A 23,246-nucleotide genomic window follows, 5' to 3' on the forward strand; every position below is an offset into this window, starting at 1 on the left:
GGGATATGGAGAGGCCACTTCTCTTCTAGATTGTTGGTGATGGTCAGGAGGAGTTTCTGCTCAGTTCTTCTTCCTCCCTTGAAGTGGGAAAATCTGAGGACCAATGCTTTTGAGCTAAAGTGAGTAAAAGGCCCACTGAAGCTCAAATGTGGACTCAGTGTAGAACTGTGGGCTGGAAGCCTAAATTACTAGCATTAATGAGAACCATTGGGCTAGCCTACCTGTGTCAGAAATCCCTCTGGACATTGTTGGAGTTGGGTGAGATTCAGGGTCCTGACCACCTCTCACCCTTTTTGAAAAACAGAGACATATGACTGTGGAAAATGGGACAATTCAATCTGCTGCAAAGGCTGACTCAACAGTTGAAGAAGTTACTTAGCTTCCTAGAAATCTAGTTTCTCCGACTATAAAAGAGGGTAATGCCTGCTTTACGAGATATTATGCGATTTATTAGTAAAAAAGATGATACATCTAATGTAGTGTACAGCCCATAGTAAGTGTTCAACGATCGGTAGCTATTATGACAGATGTAGTTCTGGCTACTTAATGATAATGGCTACCATTAATGAGCACTGAGGAACAGGCAACTTCAAACACTTTGTGTTATCTCGTTCGGTCATATCGGCAGCTCCACTAGGTATGTTATTATCATTCTCCAAATAATGAAATTGAAGCTTAGAGAGGCTAAGGAACTTGCCCAGGATCACATAGCTAGTACCTTCCAGGGCTGGGATTTGAGTGCAGGTTGGTCTGACATGCCATGCCGATTCTTTATCTCCTGAAAGATAATTTTGAGTCAATCAATGGCCGATGCTAAGCCCTTGTGATTCTGTTCTACATGTCAACGCATTAAAGGTCCCATGAGTAGATGCAGATGGGGGATGGCCAGCCTCATGCTCTTAGGGATTCGTGCCTCTGAAGTACGTACTACAGGAGAAGGAAATAACCCTCTCCTCTTTGGATTTAAGGAAGCTGATGTATCTGAATGCCACTTTTTAATGAAGGAGACTATCCATCTCCCATTGTCACTTGATCTTTCTTGAAACAACAGCCACAAATCTCCAGGCAACGCAGATATGCCACAGACAAAATGAAAATGCAGGAAGTTGCATCTTTCTCTCATTAATGTCTTCTGCCTTGAATGTTTTGGGGATAGGTTATTTTTAGAAAATAATATTTTGTAATTTTAGTTGTTTGATTTCTGAAAAGACTTTCGTTTCTCTCTCTTCTTTTTTTTTTGTAAGTTGCTGAATCAGAAAGGAATAGTCGATGAAGCAATAATAACAATCAATCAGTAAAAGTACATTGAGCTCTTCTGTGTTCAAGGCATGGAGGTAGAGACAAAGAGACTGAACAGCTTTGTCCCTGTTCTTTAGATGCTTAGACCCTATTAAGAAAGATTGTACTGCTATGTACATATATGCTCAGATTATAAGGAAATGTGACCTATTGTAATTCACAGGAGACAGAATAACTGCAGAGGTAAAAATTGTAGACCTCTAAAGAATGGATGGAGACATTCATTCATTTATCCAATGAATGTGTATTAAACACCTTCTTTCTATGTAGTAAGCACTAGGAAAAGAAAGCTGAATTAGACCTTGACACTACCCTTGAAAAGTTTGTAGTACAGTGGAGACACAGAATTAGAATTATAAACCAAGAAATGCCATAAAATAAATAACAGGAATTGGTACAAATTACCTGAGGCCATGGTCAGATGTACCTGGAGGAGAGAAGGATCAGAAAGACTTCATGGAAGAGAGAATACTTAAGATGGATATTGAAGGATGGAGACTAATTGACCAGAGGGAAGATGAGGAAAGGTAACCCAGGCAAAAAATAGCAATATATGTAAAGATTTTTGAAGGAATCTCTGTTTGGAGCTCTAAATGTTAAGACCGTAGTGGAGGGTGTGGAGAGATAAGAGTTGTAGCTGGAGGAAATGAGGGAATCTTTAAAGGATTTGATGAAATGGGGGTAAGTTGGTCAAATCTTCATTTTAGAAAGAAGAGTCACACAGTTTAGTTAAGGCACAATTAAACAAGCCAGTGTAATAAATGCCATTATGGACTGAATGTTTTGTGTCCCTGTTCAAATTAATCTGTAGAAATCCTAACCCTAATGTCATGGTATAGGAAGTGGGACCTATGAGAGATAATCATGTCAAGAGAATGGAGCTCTCAGGAGTGGGTTTAGTGCCCTTATGAAAGAGACCCCAGAGAGCTCTCTTGTTTTCTTTCTGCCATGTAAAGACATGGCAAGAAGACCATTGTTTATGAACTAGGAAGTGGATCTTACCAGGCACCAAATCTGCCTGTGCCTTAACTTTGGACTTTTAGCCTTTAGAACTTTGATACTAAATGTTTGTTGTTTAAGCCATCCAGTCTATGGTATTTTATTACAGCAGTCTGAGCTGGCTAAGACAAGTACCATGATGGGAATAGTTAGCGTTTCTATAGGAACTCAAAGGAAAATCAACTTATCCAGACTGGGTTTGTCTGCAGAAGACTTCTTGGAAGAAGTGAACGCAGCAGAAATTAACATAACAGAGGTAGGGGTGAGTTAGAGGAACACAGTTCTCCAAAAAGAGGGAGATAGCCTGGGGCACAGCAAACATATCTGTGTGACTGGAAGATGGGGTGAGCTGTGTGTAGAAAGAGGGGGGAGGCTAGGCAGGGCTGGGTGACTCTGTATAGTAGGAACTGAAAGGGCTGTTCAGCAAACTACAGTGTTTCCCCGAAAATAAGACCTAGTTGGACAATCAGCTGTAATGCGTCTTTTGGAGCAAAAATGAATATAAGACCCGGTCTTATTTTACTGTAATATAAAACCAGGTCTTATCTAACATAATATAATATAAGAGCTGATCTTATCTAGCATAATATAAGAACGGGTCTTATATTAATTTTTGCTCCAAAAGACTCATTAGAGCTGATTGTCTGGCTAGGTCTTATTTTCGGGCAAACATGGTATTGAGACTTGAAGGGCTTTAAGCAAGGTGTGTGGCCTGATCTTATTCTAGAAAGAACTTTCTTATTGTTCAATAGGGGTTGTATGGGAGGGATGAAAATGTGGAGGAAGAGAGACCTATTATTGTGTTGTTTTTACATTGGTCAAGGGAAGAGATGGTGGTGGCCTGGACCCAGGTGGTTGCTGTAACAATGCAGAAAAGTTCATTAAATGAGCAGATACTTAGGAGGTGAAAAGGAAGGGACTTGGTGATTGTTTGGACAACCTGATATGCTGACGGGAGGTAGAGTCCAGTGACAGATAAGCAGGATTCATGAAAAATTGGGAGAATTGTGGGAACATTCACCAATAAATAGGACATAGGAGGAAGAACTGCTTCGGGTAAAATAGACTACATTGTGGAAGACAGATAAGAATTCATTATGTGTTGCCTGGGGTGTGTGTTGTGCATTGGGTCGGAGGCAGTGAGTAGGATGGAAGAAATGTTATCTCAATTCAACAAACATTGACTGAGCTGCTACTCTGCCTCAGGCTCTAGCTTATATGTTGGGATCAAACACCATAAATAGAATATTCTCCACAAATTCTACAGTCTAGTGAGAGATGAAAGTGGGCACGTAATTTCAATATCATGTGCCAATGTGTTGATAGACCTATGCGCAAAATTAGACAGATATGGATGAGCATCTACTTATGCCAGGATGGGGCTAGTGCTATACACATGGCAGTCATTGAGTCTAAGAGAGTTTTTCCTCCAAGGAGGTAGTGTTTTATTGAAATTAACCAACCAACCAACTAACTAACTAAAACTAAAATAGACAAAGATTCAGTGAAGACCTTTTGTGTTAGTTCGGGTTCTGGGAGAAGCAGAAGTAAGACAGACCCGAGAGGGAACATGGGGAATGTGCTGGAGGGGATTGGGGGAGCTGTCAGACTGTGATGCTGAAATAACTCTGTGGGTGAGCGAGTGCAAGACAGAAGGAAGGAAGAAAGGTTGGGTAGGAAAAGTCTCAGACAGCTATGCAGGCCAAGAAAGTTTAAACAAAGTGGATGGCGGGTCCCCAAGCCCAAGTCTGTGGTCAGAGGATTCCGTGTTTCCCAGGAACTCATTGCCTTGGTGTTCCTGCTCTGCTCAGCCATTGGCTGGGAGCACCCCACGTGACGTGTGGCCTCAGAGCATGCTATGGGTGGATTTCAGAGACCAACAACTGAGGCCCTTAGTCAGCTGTACCCCAGCATTTGGAGGTCTGTCAGGTGATTTTTAATGATGCCACAACTATAAAGTAAGTATCCAGATGCTGAGAGAATACAACCCAGGAAAGTGAGCATTCAGAAGATCAGGGATAGATGGTCTTTCTGGGGAGATGACATTTAATCTAAGACCAGAGGACGAGTTGGATCCAGCTGTGTGAAAAGACTGTGGAAAGCATTGTAAGTAGGGGGAAGAGCCAGGGCAAAGGCTCTGAGGTGGTATCCAAGGGTCCCTCAAAGGCCTGTGAGAGACTGGAATGTAATCAGAAGAAGAGAAGAGTGGCTTGTAGACAGGGTCAGATAACCCAGGGCTTTGTAAATAATTTGAAGGAGTGTAGATTTTATTCTGACTAACTGTAAAGTAAAGCCAGTGGAACAGTTAAGTTGGGCAGTGGGATGACCTGACTTGTATTTTAAGAAGACCACTCTCACTGCTCTATGGGGCATGACTTACAGGTTTTCAAGAGTGGAAATGAATTACATGGTGACAGATGATGGTGATTTACACAGTCAAGGTGCACTGACCCGATCTGCAGGTCCAGGGGGATGCTGGTGTGGTGAGAAAAAGCTTTAGGGGGAGAGGTCACCTGAGCTGAGTCTTTAAAGGGTGGGTTTTTAGAGTAAGTTGCAGAAAAGAGGTGACATTTAAGGAGAACTTTACTGGCTCTCTGAAGGGAGGAGAAATCTTATAGCATTTTAAAAAATCACTTCACTGAAACACAGAGCCAAAGCAGTCTTTAATTTAGTGCCTGTTATAGGACAGAATACAGTTCAGGAGTAACCAAGGACATTCACAGGTGAAAAATACTTAAATCAGAGAGACAGCATAGTTAGGGAAAGGAGACCAACCATTTCATTTTTTATGGCAGAGAACATTAACTGAATACCTCAGAGGCTGAAGCAAAGAAACAAAGAGAACACTGGTTTTCCTTCTCAGCTTTGCTCTGAATTCAGACTGGAACCGACGTACGCCATTTTGAATTTGGAGGTCTCAGGGGAAGTCGGTTTTGGATGGTATTGGAAGCTTGGTTTTCAGAACCCATTCTTTGTTCTTTCTTTCTATGTTAACAACAGCAACAGTGAAAAAATATAACTTACATCTGCAGTCATAACAATGACTCCAAGACTAAAGCACAAAGCAGAGTCCAAACACCTGGTCCGATTGCTCCTGCTCTCCCTGGTGGCGTTCTTTTAGATTCTATATTCTGACAATCAGACATCACCCTTCTTTTTATTGCTCACTGGCTCTGCCTTAGGTTTATACTTTTGAAATAGATTTCTAATTGCTTTCCCTGCCTCCAGACTTTCATACTGTACACAGGTCAAGTGACAAAATGATGGCTTGCTGGTTAAAAGCATCCCACTGACGCATTTCAGTTTTCTTTTTTTTGTCTAAAACACCTTTGGAATAAGCTGTCCAAATTGAAAAATCAAATAATTTTACACAGAAATCCACATTTCTGGTTTTTCTTTAAAATTCGAACGATCTGACCTCACTGGTCCACGTTGAGCAACAGCTGGGTGAAGTTTAATAGTGGCATTTCTTTAAGTCAGGCATCGGATTTCTTTCCAGTGTGTCATAATCACGCCCTCTTACTGTGTTATACCCTCATTTTTGTTACCTTCCTGAACCTTGGGGGTGGTATTTGAATTCGAAGGCGTTAACTTACAGACATATTTTTCTAAAACACAGATTGAATCTATGTCATACTCTTGTTTTAAAAACCTTCACTAGCCTGCTTACCAGGCAGATGGAGTTCAAGCTCTTCACCCCAGCATGGAAGGGCTTTCACAACTTGATCTCTATCTCTCCATGGGTCTCCTTCCTAGGTGTCCAAGCCACTCGGGAATGCTATGCCATGTCACATGCCTGTGTCTTTCACCCACTGTGATTCTGTCCTTTCCGTTGAAATGCTACTTATCCACTGGGTGAAATTTATTCTTTACCCTCAGTTTAAATATAAATCCTCTTCGAAGTTCTGCTCTTTTGTTACCTGCTCCTTCTCTAATTTCTTAGTACCTTGGACACACTTTGATATGACCCTCACCAGTGTTGTTCAGTCAATTCTATCTCCTCATCCAGACTGCCCAAGCCTTGGGGTTCTGAACCATCTTTGCTTTTGGGTGTCTCATGGAGGATCGGTGAGTAATGTTCAATGAATGAATGCTCCAAGTTGGAAAGTCTGATCTTCCATTTTCTCACCTACAAAACAAAATAGTAATATCTACTCTTATCAGAGGATTATTGTGGGAATGAAAAGACACACTGTCCTTTGTAAAAGCACTTGGAAGCTGCTAAGTGATATCTGAATGAATGGAGTTCATATAGGAAATAGTATAGTCTCAACTTGCTTAAAATTATTTAACTGTGTTATTTGTTCAGAGGGCAGTAACCTGAAGGGCAGGAGGCCTGGATGATAGTTCCAATTTTATTGCCAGTTAGCTGGGTGACTTAGGACAAGTCTTCTTGCCATCTAGAACTCAGTTCCCAAAGCTGAGCTTTGGAAATGTTAAGGCACTTGTTCTTTCTTCTATATTTTCTTTTTCTTCAGTCTTCCTAGCAGTGAGACATTTTTTTGTTGTTGTTGTTCTTAAAGGATTTTATTCTTCCATACTCGGTATGGTATATTAACCATAATAAAATAATAGATATACAGTAATTGTTTTTTTCATTAAAAACACCAATCAATGACAATAGCTGTTTTGTGGAGCTGATTACTAACATTTTCCTAACCTGGAATTGTTTTCATTATTTAATCAAATTAACAACTGAAAGCTTCAGAGCTCAGAACATAAATATCTCAGCAGCTGTATTACAATGTCTCACTCAGTCTCATAGAGTCTTTGGCTCTGTACTCACATGGCTGCTCTATCCTCCTTCCCATGTTACTCCAAAGTCACCCATGTGATGGATGCATTTAGGGAGACGAGTTCAGAGTTGGGGGAGTGTGGAGGAAATGAGGAGTGTACTTGGAGGGAAAAAAAGCTTGGTCCTTTCCTTATTTTCTAAATTGCAGCTTATAAAATTGATTCACTGACTACTGGTTTAAAATGGTGTCTGCTAACAGCTCCTGGTACAGCTTCTCTGTAATGTGCAGTAAAACACCGATGGAAGCTTATAAGAAGATGTAAACTCAGAACACAGCCGTAAACTTGGACTGACAATCAACTAAAGCTGGATCCAGGAGGATTATTTTGGCTAACTTTAAGGTCAATGGGAATGGAAAGAAGATATTCCATGGACTTGGGTGTGCTATTGGGGGCTTGTTCTATAAGAAAGAGGTGGGAAGGATCGTGGTCCTTCTTTTGTTGTGTATCCCTCAGGTTGTGTGCTGAATGGATCCTCTCCTGGAAATTCATGTTTACCTGAAACCTCAGAACGTGACTTTATTTCAAAATAGGGTTTCTGCAGATATAATTAAGGTAAAGATTCAGATGAGATCATACTAGATCCAGCTAGGTTCTTAATCCAATTAGAATGTTCTTGTAAGGGACAGAAAAGGACACAGACACATGCACAGAGAGAAGATGGCCAGATGAAGACAGAGGCAGAAATTGGAGTTGATGTGACCACAAGCCAAGGATGCCAGGAGCCACCAGAAGGTGGAAAAAGAAGATTTGTCCTCTAGAGCCATCAGAGACAGCATGGTCCTGCTTGATTTTGGACTTCTGATCTCCACAAGTGTGAGAGAATAAATTTCTGTTTTATTAAGCCACCAAATTTGTAGTAATTTGTTATGGCATCTCTAGGAAACTAATATAGTGGGAAACTTAAGTTTATACCAGGGATTGAAAATTCAAAGACCTTTAAGGTAACAAAAATTTGTGGGTTAACCAGAAAGGAGGCAGAGGCAAGCAGGAGAAGATAATACCTTATGTGAAGATAGCCAATTGTTGGCCTTGCAAGAACACAGACACAGATTTGCCAAATCTTTCCATAGTTCAAGAGAAGCTGGATATATGGATTTTATTTGTACGCTTTTATTTATTTATTTATTTATTTGTTTCTTTGTTTATTTATTTATTCATATTGGACCAATTTTATTTTTAAAATAGTACTATCCATTTCAAACGTGTCTGACAGAGTCAAATCCCTTCCGTGGGTAGCAAGTTTGCTAGCCTCTGTCTGTTCTTTGTAGCCATCTTTATCCTATGGGGTTCTTCCAATCTATGAGGCAAGTTTTAGTCTCTCTCTCTCTCCTTATTATTTATTTTACTACTACAGAGATGGTCATTCTTTAAAGACAAAAGGGACTGATGTCTAGGCTGGTAGAGCCTAAAGTCATGGGAACAGGAAGCAAAAGTTTTGCTAGCTGGTCACTAAACTAATAGTGAGTGATGCACTCCCATTTCTACCCTTTGATTCCCAGACCCTTGAATCTTGGCTATGGGAGAAACAGCACCATAGGTTGGATGCTAATTCAGAGCATATACAGGTTCCTGGAGAACCTTGCCCAAGCTCTGCAAAATATTGCCACCTAATTGGCATTGCAACTAAGTCTTCAAAAGGCCATTCCACTGTTCTATCAGGCCAGCTATTTCAGGTGAGGAACATGGAAAGGCCAGTGATTTCTATGAGCATGGTACTGTATCCATGATTGATGCCCATTTTAAACAATTTCTACTCTTTAGTTCAAGCATTAGGCAATTATTGCTAAAATACTGAAATGGATTAATAAACAACAAAAAATCTGTTTCATCTCTAGAAAAGTAGAGTTGCAGTGAGGGACATATGACCATTTTCAATACCATAGAAACTGAGTAGTGATTTTCTGCATCTTTAAATTTTATTTGAAGAGCCTGAGTTCTTTGGAAAGAAATATACCACCCACTGACTGACATTATCTGTCATTAAGCCAGTCTTTATCTTTCATCGAGGAACTATGAACACGTATGAGTTCTTTATGCTTAAAAACAGTATGTATGCCATTATTTCAAGCACATTAAAATACATAGAAAAAGTGGAGGGCGTAAACAAAAGTTGCTATCTCTGGTTATCTGTAGTTCTATACTTGATTATTATTATTTTTAAAAAGTCACATAGTGCATCTTATTCTTTCTTTGTACTTTTAAAATTTTCAAATTTTCTACAGAATGAAACTTGCCCTTTTAAAATAAAAAGAAAGTAAACAGTATTACAAATAACTATATTTAATTTTAATATACCATAGCATCATAATTAAAAACATGCACATCATTCAAACTAGAAGAAAATACCCTAAATAAATATTTTAAAAATTATTTATTTCCTTTTTTTCAGTTACAGTTGGCATTCAATATTATTTTATATTAGTTTCAGGTGTATAGCATTGTGGTTAGACATTTATATATTTTATGCAGTGATCCCCAGTACCCTAAAATATTAACAGTAGTTATAGTTAATAACTATAGTGAAATAGGGGTGGTTAGTGAAAATAGAGGTGGTTTTATTTATTTTCTTTCTTTATATGTTACTATTTTTAATTATGAAAAACAATTAAAAAGTTTAAATATAAAGAGTGCCTTTAACAAGAATTTTATGGTAACCTATTGTGTGATAGGATTGCTGGGATAATAAATATGAATGAGGCATGGCACCTTATTCCAGGGGTTGCCATTTTCATGAACTATTGTTTTCTTCGTTGTCCACATAAAGAATAAAGAAAGAGAGGAATCATTTCTCAGTGATGGAGAACATCTGTGATGGGCTCGTTGGTCAATCTGAATTGGTTTGGAACAATATCCAATCTTTTAAACAATTACAGCAGGAAACGTGGTGAAGTTCAGAAAGCATGATCTATAGAGTCAGACCTATTTGGATTTGAATTCTTCTTCATTCTAGGTGTGCCATGTAAACCAGTCATTACATTATCTGGGCCTCAGTTTCCCCATTTTTAAAATGCAAAGACTAATATTGAACTGGTTAAGTCATTGTGAATCAACTGAAGTATGAGAAAATGCATATGACAATGACTTGGTGGGGGGTCCCTGATACCTGGGAATTTCTTCTCTCTGCATTTACCTACAGGATTAAAAATTTATATTAAAAATGATGTCCCCCATAGTTGGTACAGCAATGTTTGCAACCTGATCTCACTCACCCTATTCTTATTTCTCACAACATTCTTCAGGTATCAGGAGCATGTCAGGAGGTTTGATGGGATCATATGTCAGCCCAGTAGATTGCAGAGTGGGATCCCAAGAGAGGTGACCAGCAGGCTCAATCTCAGGGTTCAATGGAGCATGTTGAACTTTGCACAGTGTAAGGTCGGGATTGATGACCAGGGGTCAACCAGGAAGGGGTGGAGGAAGATGGGCGGGGAAGAGTAGCTTGCCTTTCCTAAAAGTAGGAAAAGGGACCTTGCGTTTGCTGAATGCCTTCTCTGTGCTGGCACTGCCATGAGAGATTTCCTCATATGTAGGACTTTAACTAGTCCTCACAGTCACCCCGAGACCTGGGCAGGTCTTCCATTGATTGACAACAGAGGAAAGAAAGACTTAGACAGGTGACAAGTTCACGATGACCCTGATTAGAAAGCAAGTGTCCAAAGCTTGAACTGAAGAGCATCTGACCCCGTCTCGTATTGCACCTCTTCCCAGGAGTAGAGTGGCACCTTGGTGCCTTTGGGATTGAAATTGCCAAGTACCTGGGTTTGTGGGATCGGAGTATAGTCTGTAGAGGAAGGAACTTGACACAAGTAAGTAGGATTTTGGGACTTGAGCTGGCATAGGCTTAGGTATGTTCACTGTGACCAATGGCAAATCCTACAAACTGAGCATGTGCAAAGGGGCCACTGAGAAAGTTTTCAGCCCAGTGGCTCCTAGCAAGTCACCTCAGCCATGTCAGTCACTGTACGAGTGACTGCCAGGTGAAGTGTAGACTCTATCTGCTGCAAAGACCCCACTCCAAGATTCAGAGCTGCTTCAGAATCTAGGCTGCAGAATTGTCATTACCTACAGCTTGAGGGCTGGGCCAAGCAGAGCTGTAGTCAAGGTGGATAGAACAGGAAGTATTTCCATTTCACTGAGGAGGAAATTGAGACTCTGGAGACCCAACTCGAGAGGCAAAGCTAAGCAGACCTGGTCTTTTACTTGTTTTTTTTTTCCACTTCTCCATACTTTCATTGTTGATGATTCAGACCAATCGGCAAAATGAATGCGAATGCTTTTTCATTCAACAAATGTTAAGTGAGTATTGCCAGGTATTCTTCAAAACTCTAGGTATTCAGAAGTAAATGTAGCTGAGAAAAATCCCACCCCCAGGGAGCTCACTTATGCTCTAAAGGAGGAGGATGAAGTAAAATATATTATAACATGATATAGTATAATGGCTCTGGACAAAAATAAACAGGGAAGGGTACAGGGAGAGGCCTCATGGAAAAGATGACATTTGAGGAAATATCTGATAGAGGAAGGGAGCCAGCCATGTGAATTTCTGGGGGAGGAATGTCCCACGCCAGGCAACAGTCACTCTAAGAGCCCAATTCAAGACTAGAGTGTGCTAGAGGTGCTAGCGAGTGTCAGGAACAGCAAGAGGACAGGATGTGGAGAGGTAGCAGGCTGCCAGGTCACATACGTCCTCAAGGTCCATGTCAAGGACCTTGACTTATTCTGGATGAGATAGAGATCCATAAGAGGGTGCTGTGCAAAAAGGGGGTAAGATGGGACTCAAGTGTCAACCGCAGCAGCCTGGCAGCTGCTCACTTAGGACTCAGTGCAGCCATCACTATTGCGTATGTAGATAAACGAAGTCCTCGCTGTCCCTCAGTTTCAGGCTAGATCAGATGACACTGGGCTTGGGACTCTGGATGGGCCATAAACTGGATATGCAGAGTGGTTCGGGGCAGGGGAAGCCTCAGTATTGGGAAACTCACAACACCTCAGGAAGAGGTACTTGACTATACAGGAAGTCTCTCAGGGGAAATCTAGTTACATTTCCAGATGGCAGTCTCCATGTCCTCTTGGCCACATTCCATGAAGGACACCTGGATGCTGTTGACATGAGCACGTCAACTATAAGTGGTACCTGGTGGCCATGAATCAGTCATCTAATGGAGAATCACTGAAGGTAGTGCTAGGCTTGCCAGGAACCTTGGCACAAACCTCCAAAAGCACCTGCTTCCCTGTGGGATGGGACCAGGAAGACTTTACCTATGCTCCATTTTTACTTTGAAGGATCTTTGTAGGCAAAGCCTCTCAATTATTCCTGGGTTTTTCTTAAAAATAGCCTGAGATTTTTTTCTGGATCTGTTTTTAAAAATCACAGCTTTTCTTAGTTATTTTAACACACTTTTCACTTAACCAGACATTTAACTAAACATTTATTGAATGCCTCCAATGTTCCACGCACCATGGGAGGGGGAAGCAATAAGGAAATTTACTCTCTGCTATAGAAAAACTCACATTCTAGTAGGAGACACAGATGACCAAATAATGGCAGAACTATCATGCATGCTTATACAGCTGTATGTCCATGATGCTACAGGAGAAATTTAAAACTAGAAGTTTTTTGTTTTACTTTAGGGAGAATATGTCTGTCATATTTAAAGGTATTTTTCTCACTCCACTGTTCCCTCTTCTGCTCTCCTTTCTTTCTTTCCCTGTATTTCTTCTTTAATAGGTACTTATTGAGTTTCTACATAAATAATATGGAAAGCATTTGAGATTGAGTGCATGGTCCTGCTCTCACACTGCGTATAATTGAGTGAGATAAAAGAGTACATTCAAGAAAGTGCAAGAGTATTTCGTTTGGCTGGTTTTTGGTATCTGTGTAAGTATTTTGCAGAGATACCCATTTTCCTGAGGTCTGCTCATCTCCAATCTCTTTTAGTCCTGCTTAGGGTAATTATAATTTCTACGAATTCAGTGGGCTCTTGAAACACACTCCAGATATTCTGAGTACCTGTGTGAGTTTCCAAATATTCAAAATTAAGTATTCAGTCAATTCATCTCATATTCCGGCTGAGCGATTCTCTTTGGCATATCAGACCTTCAGCCCAACAGCTTCAAATTCATGCTTCCATATGATATCAATCTTGAAGATGAAATCGTCAGGCATCAGGGTTTTATCAGATGTTGTAGAGGAAGTAGGAAAGTCAGAACTGGCTAAAAACAAGTCATATTTGATCTGCTTTAACAAATATATAAGAAAGAAGACAATGCATATAGCTGTTCCTTTTCACCATAAAAGTTTGCAATTTCTTAAATATGTTAATACATTTCTCTAAAATCTTGTTTGGCTAATAATTTATTTACCAAAACAAAGTTGAGAACAGTAGGAAAAAAGATATGTGTGTATGTGTACACATACTGCACTGAGGCTTTTACTTGGATTGCTACAACTATGTAAAGAAAAGAATGATTTAAACAGATAGATAGATGATTTAAAAACAGTATAGTATAATGAGGTGAGGGTGATTGAGATGTTTTGTGAGAGAATGCTATTATTAGAACAATAATATTTGAAAAGAATTGACTCATGACTTTGCAGCAAGCTGGGGGAGGACTAGGAGGGGCAGAACATTGTGGAACAATTCGAGGTAAAATGGTACATTAGCAAAGGGATTAAGATACAGTAGGCATGATACCAGTAGTGTAATTCCACATCTGGGAAGGAGAGATAAAACCCTCATTTGTTAGCAGGGCAAACGGATGGCTTGGCTGAAGCTGTGGAAAGGTCCTATTTTATGTGTTTTGGGGGAAAGGAGATGAGAAAGCAAAGAATTAACATTTATGTGGCTTATACTGCATGTCACCAACCGTGCTGAGGATGTATATTAGCTCATGCATCCAAGCTGATCGAAACCTGTCAACCAATCACATCCTTTAATGATAAGTCTTATCACCCACGCTTCACAGATGAAGAAACTGAGGCTTAGAACGATTAAGGAACTTTGTTCTCATTACCAGTTCAGTGGCAAGAATGAAATTTGAATTTGGATCTTTGTTTCCAAAGTCCATGCTTTTTTTGTTTCACCAGATTGCTACCTGAGGTTTATATTGGAGCAATATGGCATTTCAGGAAAATTAAAACCACTGCTTTTTCTCTGGACAGAGCACTTTCTACCTTGGATCTCTGAAGGCCTTAGTGAAACATTTTTGATTCTGTCATTGTTACTGTTTTTGCTTTGGGGTGATGGGTTAGTGACTTACCAAGGTCACTAGTGAGCCAAGACTCTACCTGGTCTGGTTGTCGCTCCTCACCATTAGGTAACAGTCCCACACCTTGCAGCTCATTTTGGATTAGAGCTTCCCATCAATCATGTTTCCCCCAAAATAAGACGTAACCAGAAAATAAGCCCTAGCGTGATTTTTCAGGATGACATCCCCTGAACATAAGCCCTAATGCATCTTTTGGAGCAAAATGTAATATAAGACCTCGTCTTATTTTCGGGGAAACACGGCATGTAGAAACAGTCTTGCAATCTCACACTAGATATTGCTGAAGTCACACAAAATGGTCTGGGGTCAAGTTTATTTAAAGGAGGATAGATACCATGTCTTATAGATAAAAATATTGTCATCAGTATTAGAGAAGACTTACTATTGTTCTGAATTGTACTTTATGCTGTACATTTATTTTTTAAGCTTAAATTAATTTCATCTCCTATCTTTATTTCAAAAATTAAAAACAAAAGTTATGTCTAATACCAATTCAAGATCATAACATTTGCATAGTCTCTACAGGCATGCCTCAGAAGTATTGTGAGTTTGGTCCCGACCACAATAAAGCGACTATTGCAATAAACTGAGTCACATAAATATTTGGGTTTTCCAGTGCATGTAAAAGTTATGTTCACACTATACTGTAGTCTATTAGTTATATAATAGCATTACCTCTAAAAAATGTACGTATCTTAATTAAAAATACTTTGTTGCTAAAAAATGCTAACCGTCATCTGAGCCTTCAGTGAGTCCTAATCTTTTTGCTGGTGTTTGCCACACACCTTCAATTTTTAAGAAGTGCAATATCTGTGAAGTGCAATAAAATGAGGTCCGCCTATACCAGGGTCTATACAGTCTATATGGCCGTGGGTCAAATCCAACCTACCACCTATGTTTGTAAGTAAAGTTTTGTTGGAATACAGCTACCTACACCTATTCCTTCAGAATTTTCTGTGGCCATTTTTGAGATACATGGCAGAGTTGAGTAGCTGTGACAAACAGTATGGCTGGCAAAGCTGAAAATATTTATTGTCTGACCGTTTTCAATAAATGGTTTCTGACTCATGGTCTATGATAACAAAAGATAATTCAATCTTACCTTTCTAATTAGGTGCTATACATGGCATTTCATCCTGTCTCTTTCAAGAGAAACCATAAAACACTTGTCTTATTTGATGACACCGAAATTTTCTTAGGCATTTCTTAATCACAAAATACTTATTTACTTCTACAGGGAAATTATATTTTTCTGAAGAAACATTTCTTTAAAATGCTCATCAAAACACTGTGATGTTGTTATCTTCATTTAGAATGAAAACACATTTAGGCATAGAGACAACATTCATTTAAAAAAAATGTCTGGGTGTCTATTATGATGTCAGGTTCTGAGCTAGGTGATAGGGATGAAAAGAGAGCAGGAGACACAGAATCCCTAAAGTAATCAAAACAGTACGGGACTGGCATAATAATAGACACATAAATTAGTGGAATAGAATTGAGAGCCCAGAAATAAACTCTTGCATATATGGTCAACTGATATGTGACAAGGGAGCCAAGAATATTCACTGGGCAAAAGACAGTCTTTAAAGAAAAGGTGCTGGGAAAACTGGGTAATCACATGCGGAAGAAGTAAATTAGATGTCTGTCTTACACCTCTCACAGAAATTAACTTGAAATGGATTAAAGATTTAAATGTCAGACCTGAAAGGTAAAATTCCTAGAGGAAAACATAGGAAAAAATCTCCTTGGCATTGGTTTTGGCAATGATTTTTTTTTGGACGTGACACCGAAAGCACAAACAACAAAAGAAAAAAATTAATCAGTGGTACTACATTGAACTAAAAAGCTTCTGTACAGCAAAATGAACAGTCAACAAAATAAAAAGGCAACCTACAGAATGGGAGAAAACATTTTAAAATCATATATCTAATAAGGCGTTAATATCCAAAATATAAAGATCTCATACAACTCAACAGCAAACAAGCAAAACAAAATCCAATTTAAAAATGGGCAGAGGAACTAAATAGACATTTTTACAAATAAGAGGTACAAATGGCCAACAGGTACATGAAAAGGTGCTCGACATCACTGATCATCAGGAAAATGCAACAAAACCACAATGAAATACCACCTTACATCTGTTAGAAAGGCTACATCAAGATGGCAAGAGATGAGAAGTGCTGGCAAGGATGTGGAGAAAATGGAATCCTTGTGCACTGTAGGTTTGATTGTAAATTGGTGCAGCCAGTATGAAAAACAGTATGGAGGTGCCTCAAAAATTTAAAAAATGGAATTACTATATGATTTAGCAATCTCACTCTCAGTATATATCCAAAGGAAATAAAAACAGGATCTCCAAGAGCTATCTGTATCCCCATTTTCACTGCAACATTATTCCCAATAGCTCAGATGTGGAAACAACCTAAGAGTCTGTCAACAGATGAATGGATAAAGAAGATGCGGTGTGTACACAGGGGGATATTCTGCAGCCATGAGACAGAACAGCCTCCATCTGTGACAACATGGATGAAACTTGAGGGCATTAAGCTAAGTGAAACAATGCTGATGGAGAAAGACAAATACTGTATGATATCACTTATGTGTGGCATCTAAAAAAACAAAAAACAAAAAGAAAACCAAGATGTACTTACAGAAACAGAGAGTAGAATGGTGGTTACCAGAGGCTGAGGGTTGGGAGAAATGGGGAGATATTGGTCAAAGGGTACAAACTTCCAGTTACAAGAGGAACACGTTCTGGGGATCTAATATATAGCATGGTTAACTGTGCTGTACGGATAGTTTGTTAAGAGAGCAGATCTTAAATTGACGTGATGGAAGCGTTAGCTAACACTACAGTGGTAATCATTTTGCAATATATAAGTGTACCATATCAACACAATGTACACCTTAAAATTAATGTTATACATCAATTATATCTCAGTAAAACTGGGGGAACAATCCCTAGTCTCAGAGACTGGATTACATAAGTTGCTCCCAAGTCATACACTGAATAATAACTGTGTCAGGTCTTAAACTCAGGTCTGAATGGTTCCTAAGCTCTCTTTACCTTTAACTGATGCTTTCCAAACTGAGAAATGTGGGGACCTACCCCTAATCCTCCCATATAACATGAACCAAGAAAATACAAAGACACAGAATTACATGGCTTTGATTTTACTAGACGGGATATAGTTTTAAACAAACTTTTCTGTTAAAATAAGCTTGGCTATTTTAAGGAGGATAATGCAAATTTCAAATGAATATTTAAGATAAAGCAAAAGACTTCAAATAATTTAAGACTTGCAGTGCCCCAACCCCTAGGGGTGGAATATTCTCTGCAGAATATTCTTACAGTAAAAAGAAAAGAGAAAAAGAAATAACTCTTTGGGGGAAAATGCACAAAGGGAAACCTTATAATAGCTAAGATTTAAGCTGAAAGAAGAAAAAAGAGAAAAAGTTTGAAGGAGAAGAGAGCCCTCAGATGCAAACTTGAAAATGACTTTCACAGTGTCATCGGTCAAGCTGCCACTGAGTAGCCTAATTAAGACATCTGCTAGGAGTTACCAACTGATGGTGGTCTCACTGTCACACCATTTTAATTGACATGCTGTGATTTTGTTCCAGATTAACTTCATAAGTGGTCCTCCTAATAGAAAGATCACTTAAATTAAAAGTGGGCTGTAAATGGGGATTTGTGATGTTAATAGGCCAGTGTAACCTCTCTGTCATTTACATACATTTCCATTTTTCCCAGTGCCTATTTGCATATATAGAAGGATGTCACTGAAGGCTTTACAGGGGCAGCATTAGTATGGTAATGAGCATGCAACTGGCACAGTGTCCGAAGAGTCTTTTCTTTGACCTCCCCTCAGCACTAATTTGAAGCTGCCTTTGAGCCTTCAATATTAGTAACATAAAACCCATGTTCCAGAAAAAACACGAGTTCTGCCTATTTACCCAGATGCAATGAATGTTTCAAAGACTGAATGAATTGAAGCATCCAGCCTTTATAACATTTGAAGTGTTGCTTCGTACTTGAACAATTGTGTACATCAGTGATGCTAAAACACTCTAAAAATAGTGGCTCAATGTGGTGCCTGTGGACATTCCTCAATGTGGTAGCCCAGTATAGCATGTCGGCCTATCGGGGGCCACTAGGGCATAGGCCAACTCAAATAGGGCTCAGAATAGAGATTTCAGGGAAAGGTCACTGAAAGTGGTATCTAGAGACCACAGTCAGGCTACACAGGTCTGTCACCAAAGAATCTTCATCCCTCAGAGTCTCAGTTCTGCATCTATACATTCTGGATAAATATATATGTGCATGTGTACACACATACACACACACATGCTCTTAACTATTGTGGTGAAGATTAACATGATGAATGAAAAAGCACTTGTATGTAAAGTTTAATAATTGAGGGCAAAATTTATTGCTCTAGTAGTCAAAACAAAAAATGGGACAATGAACTATTCAGTTTCCTTTACTGGTTCTGGGACTCTCTTTAGTGCTAGGACCATATATGGAGGAATGGGAACTATCAATGGGACTTCATTATGTATTTTGAAAAACTAAGTTGAGCAGATCAAGTTTCACAGTATAACTGAACCTGAACCTCATGATTTCTTTCATGTTACCCGGGCATCATATTTTATTATGGTACATTTGAAGCACCTGAGAAGCTTTAGCTGATGTGTTGCTCTCTCTGGGTCAATAGCAATGGGCTGGACGCTTCTTTTGTAGTTTCATTAACCATCACTTCTTCCTTGGAGCAGTAGAACTAACTCTCCTTTCAGTAATTCTATTATTCCACAATAATAGAACTTTCTTCTTCATTACCTCACTTTAGTTCTCGTATCCTGCTCACCACAACTCATATTAAAATAACTCTCACTAGTCTATCTCCACCAGAACCAGCTCTAAAAGAATGAGGTTTATATAGCATTGTTGCTCCAATTTTTGTAGTTTATGATTCAGCATCAGCTCAACTTGTTCAGAGCGAAGGATTGCAGATTCACCCTTTGTGATTATCTTCAACCAGAGAATGAAACAGAGGCATAGAAAAAGAAGTTTGCTGTGTCTCACCATCCAGAAAGGCCTCCATAGAAGCTTCATGAGTAAGCAGCAGCATTCCACAAAATCCATATCCTATAGGCTGACATGGGGCCACAGGATGGGCAGACGCAATAGAGGATAACACCTGCCAGCACCTTGCTTATGGACTGTGGGAATGAGGCATTAGGGTGGTCCCAGGCTTCCGAATGTTCACAGATAGCAGGGTGGTTGGTAGAGGCAGGAGGGACTGCCAGGGTACAGAGCATCACCAGAATATCATCAGGGTAGCTTTGTGCTATACAGCAAACATTTTGGTGTCCCACAAGGGGCAACACATTTGAGAGTTTTAGAGGGCTTAGGTAAGATGTAAAGATCTTGAAATTGTTCTATGTTATTATTGTAGCAGACCATGATAGTTATATATATACATATATATGGTGTATCCAGCATACTTTCCTATCCTGAATCTTCTGATTCATTTGGGGAACCCCTCCTTCAATCTCATCTCTCTGGGTAGAGTTATTGCCTATAGGTATGTATTCATGACCTAAGTAAGGTCAGCCAGCATCTTTCCTAGAAATAATATGTGTAATTTGGGAGTAGAGTTCTTTTATCCATTGGCATTGCCAAACTAGGAAGGTGTGGGTTTAGAGATAGGGGTAGGCCTGTGAGAACCTTCCAGCAGATAAAGCCAGCAGGTGGAAATATGGAGTGAAAGACCCCAGGACCTATCCATGGGCTTGCTAGTCCTGTGAACCAAGACTGCCTAGTCATGTGAGCAAAGGAATTTCCTTTTCACTTCAACTAGTCTTGAGTTGGATATTTGACTCTTGCAACTCAAAGTCAGTTAAATATCTAAAAGGGAGAAGAAGAGAGACGTAAAACCAAAGAAATGAAGTAGAAAATTGAGTGCTGGCAAAAAATCTAAGACCAACGGGCTAGGAAGAGGTCAGGCTATATTTTGGCAAGGAAATAAAACTCAGCTGCCTTTCCATTAACATTTTCTAGTGTTTTCTTTGCAAACTGTATGTATGCAATGCCTTAAAAAAAAGAAACCACAGCTCATTACTTTAAGGCAGGTGTCACAATGCTTTATTTTTGTGGTTAGACATTTATATAATTTAAGAAGTGATCTCCCTGATAAGTTTAGTAGTCACCTGGCACTATACATAGTTATTACCATATTATTTATTATAGTCTCTATCTTGTACTTTACATCCTTGTGACAATTTTGTAATAAACACCAATTTCTTCTACTTAATCTTTCCCACTTTTCACACAGCTGCCCAAGCCTCCTCCCCTCTGTCAAATATCAGTTTATTCTCTGTATCTATGAGTCTATTGCTGTTTTGTTTGCTAATTTGTTTTGTTCTTTATATTTTACATATAAGTGAACACATATGGTATTTGTCTTTCTCTGTCTGACTTATTTCACTTAGCACAATACTTTCTAGGTCTATCCAGGTTGTTGCAAATGACAAGATTTCGTTCTTTTTTATGGTTGAGTAATATTTCGTGTACTCGTATATGTGTGCCACCCTTTCTTGATCCAATTGTCTATTATTGATGGGAACTTAGGTTGCTTCCATATCTTGGATATTGTAAATAATGCTGGGGGTGGCCGGTTAGCTCTGTTGGTTAGAGTGTGGTGCTGAAAACACCATGGTTGCCGGTTCGATCCCCACATGGGCCACTGTGAGCTGCACCCTACTTAATAAATAAATAAATAAATAAATAAATAAATAAATAAATAAATAGTAAAGTAAATAATGCTGCAATGAAGATATGGGTGTATATATCTTTTCAAATTAGTATTTTGGATTTCTTTGTATAAATACCAAAAAGTGTAATTTCTGGGTCATAAGGTAGTTGTATGATTAAATTTTTGAGGAAACTCCATGCTGTTTTCCATAGTGGCTGCTCCAATTTGCAATGCCAGCAACAGTGTACGAGGACTCCCTTTTCTCCACATCCTCGCCAACACTTGTTGTTTATTGATTTATTGATGACGCCATTCTGGCAGGTGTGAGGTGATATCTCATTGTGGTTTTAATTTGCATTTCTCTGATGATGAATGATGTTGAGTATCTTTTCATATGTCTATTGGCCATCTTTGGAGAAATGACCTCTTTGGAGAAATGTCCATTCAGGTCCTCTGCCCATTTTTAAATTGGATTACTTAGATTTTTGGTACTAATTTATAGGTTATATATAAAATTTTGATATTAATCCCTTATTAATGTATCACTGGTGAATATCTTCTCCCATTCAGTAGGTTGTCTTTTTGTTTGTTGATGGTTTCGTTTGCTGTGCAAAAACTTTTTAGTTTGATGTAGTCTCATTTGTTTATTTTTTCTTTTGTTTCCCTTGCCCGAGGAGATGTATCAGAAAAAAATTACTAAGAACCATGTCAGAGAGTTTACTGCCTATGTTCTCTTCTAAAAGTTTTATGGTTTTGGGTCTTACATTTAAGTCTTTAATACATTTTGAGTTTATTCTTGTACATAGTGTGAAAAGGTGGCCTAGTTTCATTTTTTTTTGCGTTTATCTATCCCATTTCTCAACACTATTAAATAGACTGTCTTTACCCCCTTGTATGTTCTTGCCTGTTTTGTCATAGAATAATTGATGGTATAGTCGTGGGCTTATTTCTGGGCCCTCTATTCTGTTCCAATGGTCTATGTCTCTGTTTTTAAGCCAGTACCATACTATTTTTATTATTATAGTCTTGTATAGTTTGATATCAGGTATTGTGATATGCCCAACTTTGTGGCTATTTGGGGTCTTTTGCAACTTCATAAAGATTTTAGGACTATTTGTTCTAGTTCTGTGAAAAATGCCACTGGTATTTTGATAGGGATCACATTTAATCTATAGATTGCTTTGGATAGTGTGAACATTATAACAATGTTAATTCTTCCTATCTAATTCTTCCTATCCATGAGCAGGGTATATGCTTCCATTTATTTGTATCTTCTTCAGTTTCTTTGTTCAATGTCTTACAATTTTCTGAGTACAGTTCTTTTACCTCCTTGGTTAAATGTATTCCTAGGTATTTTTTTTTTTATGCAATTGTAAATGGGATTGTTTTCTTAATTTTTCTTTCTGATTGTTAGTAGAATATAAAAATGCAACTGATTTCTGAATATTAATTTTTGTTTCCTGCTACTTTACTGAATTCAAGGATCTTTTTCTAATAGTTTTTGGTGGAATCTTTAGGGTTCTATATATGTAGTATCATATAATCTGCAAATAATGACAGTTTTACTTCTTTCTTTCCAATTTGAATGCCTTTTATTTCCTTTTCTTGTCTGATGGCTGTGGCTAGGACTTCCAATACTATGTTGACTAAAAGAGATGAAAGCTGGTCATCCTTGTCTTGTTTCTGATTTTAAGGAAAGTACTTTTAGCTTTTCCCCAGAGAGTATGATATTGGCTGTTGGTTTGTCATATATGGCTTTTAGTACGTTGAGATGTGTTCCCTCTATTACCACTTGGCTGAGAGTTTTTATCATAAATGGGTATTGGATTTTGTCAAAAGTTTTTATTTGGTGTCTCTTAATATGATCATATGGTTTTTTCTTTTCTTTTCTTCTTTTTTTTTACAACTTTTATTTATTTTAAGTGTGTTTTTCCAGGACCCATCAGCTCCAAGTCAAGTAGTTGTTTCAATCTAGTTGTGGAGGGTGCAGCTCACAGTGGCCCATGTGGGAAAGTGGACCAGCAACCTTGTTGTTAAGAGCACTGTGCTTTAACCAACTGAGCTAAACAGCCACCCCAATCATATGATTTTAATCCTTCATTATTTTTATGTGGGGCATCA

The 23,246-nt window shown here is 38.8% G+C and overlaps 1 long non-coding RNA gene across 11 annotated transcripts in view; it reads left to right on the forward strand.

The window, feature by feature from the left end:
• LOC109452126 (uncharacterized) overlaps positions 1–23,246 on the forward strand; it is a 401,284-nt gene that overhangs the window by 224,013 nt on the left and 154,025 nt on the right. The window lies entirely within an intron of this gene.

Source organism: Rhinolophus sinicus, linkage group LG02 (assembly GCF_036562045.2).
Source record: "Rhinolophus sinicus isolate RSC01 linkage group LG02, ASM3656204v1, whole genome shotgun sequence".
Classification (NCBI taxonomy): domain Eukaryota; kingdom Metazoa; phylum Chordata; class Mammalia; order Chiroptera; family Rhinolophidae; genus Rhinolophus; species Rhinolophus sinicus.